Genomic DNA, 6352 nt, shown 5'->3' on the forward strand with positions numbered 1-6352 from the left:
GAAAGTAAGGCTCAGGAAAAATGCCTATGATAAGACTACAAATCTCCCCTATCAAAACCAATAAGACTGAGGAAAAACCAATTTACATCATGTTGCTAGCGAGTTCAGTTATGCTCATTCCCAGATAGATGGATTAGAGACTATTAGCCTATCTTTAGCTGGGGGCAGTTGTTTTGAAATCATCATAGGACTTGGCCTGCTATAAAACAGACTGGTAGCTGCTTTAGGCAGAAGGTTTTCTATGAAAAGACAAGAAATGCTTCGTTATTTAATTTGAGATGTTTTGTACAGTGTTCTGCTTTACGCATCAAAATACTTCAACTGGCTTTAGGTAATATGAACCTTATGGGGTGTCATTTGTTTCTCTGTCTTGGAAAGCAAAATAACTTGGAAAGTGTTGAATCCTCTGTTTTCTCCTATAGGGAACCAAGAAATGGACTGATAGAAGAGGCAATGTCTTGCTATTTTTTTTTCCTTTCCATATCAATTCAAGGAAACTTCCTTGGTACTAAATCAATATCTACTGTCAGTAATAGGCTGGATAAGTTGAACAAATGTGACCATAAGCCAGGGAAGACTGAGGAATTCCTGGTCAGTTTAAAAAGCAGATAAGGAAACAGGGATTCAACCTGTGCTAAAGGGATTACACTGCTCCTGGTGCATTAAAGTGCTGAGCTGCTGAATTTGCGGACCGAAAGGTCCCAGGTTCAAATCCCGGGAGCGGCTTGAGCGCCCGCTGTTAGCTCCAGCTCCTGCCAACCTAGCAGTTCGAAAACATACAAATGTGAGTAGATCAATAGGTACCACTCCGGCGGGAAGGTAACGGCGCTCCATGCAGTCATGCCAGCCACATGACCTTGGAGGTGTCTATGGACAACGCTGGCTCTTCGGCTTAGAAATGGAGATGAGCACCAACCCCCAGAGTCAGATATGACTGGACTTAACGTCAGGGGAAACCTTTACCTTTACCTATGTATTCCTAGACTCAACTCTGAGCTGAGAAACTCAGCCTTTCGTGGTTGGCAGAAATACATTTGCAGAACTAAGACTTGTGTTGTGTACCAGCTGTTCCCATCCTTGAGACATCAGATCTGTGGTGAACATGCCTATTTGAATTGCTATCATGGAGAATATTCAGAAACCCAAACACCTCCAGGCTGTTAATTGAGGCTGACTCCATTGCTGCAACGCCTCCATTGGATGCTGGTTCATCTCTGGTCAGAATTCAAAGTGCTAGTTATAAACTATAAAGCCCTATATGGCTTAGTTTCCTTTATTCTCCCATTTAAGCTTGCCTATGTCCTAGACCTTCAGGGCAGGCCCTTCTCTCCTTAGCACCACTCTCACAGGTCCGACTGATACAAATATAAGACAGGACCTTGGTTGCTGCTCTCATTTTCTAGAACTCCCTTCCAAGAACTGCTAGAACAGGCACTCTCCATAGTGTCCTTTTGGTATTAGATGAAGACTTTTGTTTTGATAAGCCATTGAAGCCAAATTGCAGACAGGGAAAGAATTATTAACAGTGAGCTGGGGTTCTTGTATTTGTTACTGCTCTTGCTTTTAGTAGATATGTTTTTACATTACTTTTAATTCTTTTTGTAGTTTATTTTAAATTTTGTACGGCTTAATGGTGTGGAATTTTATCTCTTCTTGTTTTAATGATTGATTCCTAGGGTTGGGGAGAAAGGAAGTCACATAGAAGAATATAAATAAATATTGGGGGGGGGGGAGAAGAAAACATTAAAAATGGTACCCTACACATTGGGGCCCCTGGTGGCACAGTGTGTTAAAGCGCTGAGCTGCTGAACTTGTGGACCAAAAGGTCCCAGGTTCTAATCCCGGGAGCGGAATGAGCGCCCACTGTTAGCTCCAGCTCCTGCCAACCTAGCAGTTCGAAAACATTCAAATGTGAGTAGATCAATAGGTACTGCTCCGGCGGGAAGGTAACGGTGCTCCATGCAGTCATGCCAGCCACATGACCTTGGAGATGTATATGGACAACACCAGCTCTTCGGCCTAGAAATAGAGATGAGCACCAACCTCCAGAGTCGGTCACGACTGGACTTAATGTCAGGGGAAACCTTTACCTTTACCTACACATTGGCATAGAGAGCCCCCACCTCCCAAAGGTAGATAAACTCAGTACATCTAAAGTCTATGTAAATGGGAGCCGTGACAATGTAAAATCCCAGGAATCTTCAAATGTAGCTGAAGACAGCGACTCAAAAGCATTTTGAACGCTGAGAATGCCAACCAGTTCCCATGAGTCTCTCTCTTCAACGAACTAGACAGTAATTCTTCGCAATTCTTTCTAAGTGTTTTGTTCTCCTATTTATTCACTCTAACACAAATAGTGGGTGCCACTGATGAAATGTTTTTTCCTGCTTTATCTCTGGGATTTTGGAGGAAATTGAAGCAATCTGCATTACAATGTCTTGTTACTACAGTGAAAGAACTCACTGATATGTTCTTACATTAGTCTTTTTTATCATCAGTCCTGCAAAAGAATCATTATTTCAGCATCATTTGCATGAGCAGCATGTTTTTCCTTTCAAAACGTGTGTGGGCAAAAACATGTTCAGGGCGTTTGCCTAACATGCCGCTGTCAAGGCTTAAATGAAACATTCGGCTCTGAAAACCCAGGCCACTGCTTTATTTATTGGCTGAATTATATCGGTATTCCATATAACCCCATACAATATATACAGTACAACAATACAATATATCCTATCCTATATTCAGTTAGGTTTATATCCCAAAGATAATGTAAATATTATATTTATAGCTCTTTGGAAAAGGATAAGGTAGCATATTGGTTTTCTATGTCCTGCCCTACAGATACACACTGTCTGGCATCCCCTTGGTACCATATGGATCCTAGCTTTTCCTTATGCCATTGCCTACATGATCTCAGCACTGATGGAATCATTTCACATCTAGCTATATGGAAATAGCAGGGCATTTCTCTCATCATACACACTCCTCACAAAGCACAGAATTGCTGTGGTTCTGAAAATGGGTGGGTTGTTCAGAGATTTTATGGTAAGTCTGTGGGGAACTTTGCATATGTCTCAGCCTGGTGTAAGCATGCATGCAGAATGACTACCCTACAGTGAACCATAGCAAACTGCAGCCATTTTATTCTAAATACAACTTTGTAAGAGAAGTTAGGCTGAGAGAGATGCACTCGCCCAACATCACCTATGACTCAATGGGAATTTGTATGAAACCATTCCTAATAATAATAATAATAATAATAATAATAATAATAATAATAATACTTTATTTTTATACCCCGCCTCCATCTCCCCGAAGAGACTCGGGGTGGCTTACATGGGGCCACGCCCAGATAAAACAGCAACCAACATACAGTAACATCAGAAAATACAAACAAAAAGTAAAATAACATTTTAAACATCATAATTATTATGTTTACTGTGGGACTTCCGAATCCAGACTGACAAAGTTCTGGAACACAACACACCAGACATCACAGTTGTTGAAAAGAAAAAGGTTTGGATCATTGATGTTGCCATCCCAGGTGACAGTCGCATTGACGAAAAACAACAGGAAAAACTCAGCCGCTATCAGGACCTCAAGATTGAACTTCAAAGACTCTGGCAGAAACCAGTGCAGGTGGTCCCGGTGGTGATGGGCACATTGGGTGCTGTGCCAAAAGATCTCAGCCGGCATTTGGAAACAATAGACATTGACAAAATTACGATCTGCCAACTGCAAAAGGCCACCCTGCTGGGATTTGCCCGCATCATCCGAAAATATATCACACAGTCCTAGACACTTGGGAAGTGTTTGACTTGTGGTTTTGTGAAACAAAGTCCAGCATGTCTATCTTGTTTGCTGTGTCATAATAAAATAATAATAATAATAATAATAATAATAATAATAATAATAATAATAATAATAGCACATATGTATAAAAGATAATAAAGGTAAAAACATAGATTTGGCCCCCAAGTAGATAAAATAAAATGTACTGGGTAAAGTGCAGTGAGTGAAAATTGTAAACGAGGTAGATAATTAAGTGCTATAGTCGAATAGAAGAGCAACTAGTACAGTAGAGTCTCACTTATCCAACACTCGCTTATCCAACATTCTGGATTATCCAACGCATTTTTGTAGCCAATGTTTTCAATACATTATGATATTTTGGTCCTAATTCGTAAATATAGTAATTAGTACATAGCATTACTGTGTATTGAACTACTTTTTCTATCAAATTCGTTGTATAGCATGATGTTTTGGTGCTTAATTTGTAAAATCATAACCTAATTTGATGTTTAATAGGCTTTTCCTTAATGCCTCCTTATTATCCAACATATTCGCTTATCCAACATTCTGCTCGCCCGTTTATGTTGGATAAGTGAGACTCTACTGTACTACTCAAGGCTGGTAACCATTGTGGCATCTCATGTAGCAGGGGCAGGCCATGATATAAACCAGATCAGGAATATACAAAAAAAATGTTTAACCCATTCCACAATCTTTTCTCTCTAGAGCACCTACTTCACTGTTATTTATTGCCACAACACAATAAGAATCCCTGGCAACTTTGCCTGGAAGAAAAGAAATTTCACGACATGTAACATATCAGAATTAGCTTCCCTTGCACAACCTATTGGTATTTTCAGGATCCTGGTTTACCATGTGAACAGACAATTCTCAAATCTGTTGTGCAGTTTTCTGCTACGTCATAAGTTTTGGTGGTATATACCTCTATTGTACACCAGCTTTAGAATTACCAGGTTTGGGATTACAAAGACATAAACCCAAACTATTTCAGCCATTAACACTCTACAAAAGTGACATTCAGCTTCCCTTGGTGACAATACTTTAATTTATTACAGTTGTCTCCTGCCAAATTCTGGCCAATGTACTATTTCTCCTTGTCACAGCCAGCTGGCATCCTGTTCAGCAGTTACAATGTCATAAAAGTGACTTATGACATTGTAATTACACTAATTTGCTTTTATGATCGTGGGACCATCACAATGGCCAAAACCTACCTTTTAACCCACCCCAACCCCCACCCCAATAAAGAAATCTCTGAGATACTGAGCTGTGGGGGGATGAGTGATGATACAACTAGTCACCTTCTGATAATGGAGTAGACACACTAAGAGCAACTCAGGTAGATGCTCTTTCATGCTACCTGCCAGTCTAGATATGTCATCATTCACCATTTGCTTATTTAGACCCTCACTTATTTATTTATTTTTTCTTTTAGGTTGCTGGGACTACTTGGCTTTAAAAAACAGGAGGGTTTTATCATAGCTACATCTCCCAGTGTAGGGTCTCAGCCAACCATGTGATGCAGATTAGGATGAAAATGGCATGATTAAAGATGGTCAATGAACTGCCAGATTCACAAGGAATTAAGCCGATTTCCTCCCAAAATGAATAAATTGTCCAACACTAGGAACTACACTGCATTTTAATAAGGATCCAAAGCTTGTTGGTTTCAAACTGCTGTATTTCTGCCTCCTGTCTGCCAAATCCTTTGTTCTACTTCTCTCCTCAAGCCTCTTCATTACCGGCCATGCCATTTTTTTTTTCAATCATTAGCTACTACTCTGCTAGGCATTTGGAAGGATTTAATTTCATTCTTCATTGAATGATTTCAGACAAATTGGGACCATGATGTAATTTGAGGGGAAGTGTGACAACTTCTATTGTTTCATTTGCGGGGTGATTTTTGGACAGTTTTCAGCACCCAAATGTTCAACCCCCACTCACACTCTACACCTCCCTTTGTCCTTAGTCTTCCTTTTTCAGCCATATTCTTGCTGAAATGACTACCAGAAGAGACAGTGATAGCTGTTTTGTCTGGAAAGCAAAGAAACGTTTTAAAAGCCTGAAGGTAGAAATTGCTATGTGATCCCATAGAGTTGGCAACATTTGCAGTAATGGATGTGATGATACAGTAGAGTCCCGCTTATCCAACCTTCACTTATCCAATGTTCTGTATTATCCAACGCAGTCTGCCTTTTAGTAGTCAGTGTTTTTGTAGTCAATTTTTCAATACATTGTGATGTTTTGGTGCTAAATTCATAAATGCAGTAATTACTACATAATGTTGCCATGTATTGAACTGCTTTTTCCTGACAATTTATTGTAAAACATGTTTTGATGCTTAATTTGTAAAATCATAACGTAATTTGACATTTAAAGGTCTTTTCCTTAATCCTGCCTTATTATCCAACATTTTCGCTTATCCAACATTCTGCCGGCCCGTTTATGTTGGATAAGTGAGACTCTACTGTATCATAATGCCATGTAGCTAATAAGATACAAATTTTCAAAAACTATTCAAACCTCAAATAAAGGAGAA

General features: G+C 39.6%; 1 long non-coding RNA gene across 1 annotated transcript; it reads left to right on the top strand.

Moving 5' to 3' along the window:
- The first annotated feature begins 4714 nt into the window (after positions 1–4714).
- LOC134298078 (uncharacterized) lies at positions 4715–5462 on the top strand. Its single transcript, XR_010005052.1, has 2 exons — positions 4715–5152; positions 5249–5462. It is a non-coding gene; the product is annotated as an uncharacterized LOC134298078 (long non-coding RNA).
- The last annotated feature ends 890 nt before the right edge of the window (positions 5463–6352 follow it).

Source organism: Anolis carolinensis, chromosome 3, assembly GCF_035594765.1.
Source record: "Anolis carolinensis isolate JA03-04 chromosome 3, rAnoCar3.1.pri, whole genome shotgun sequence".
Lineage (NCBI taxonomy): Eukaryota > Metazoa > Chordata > Lepidosauria > Squamata > Dactyloidae > Anolis > Anolis carolinensis.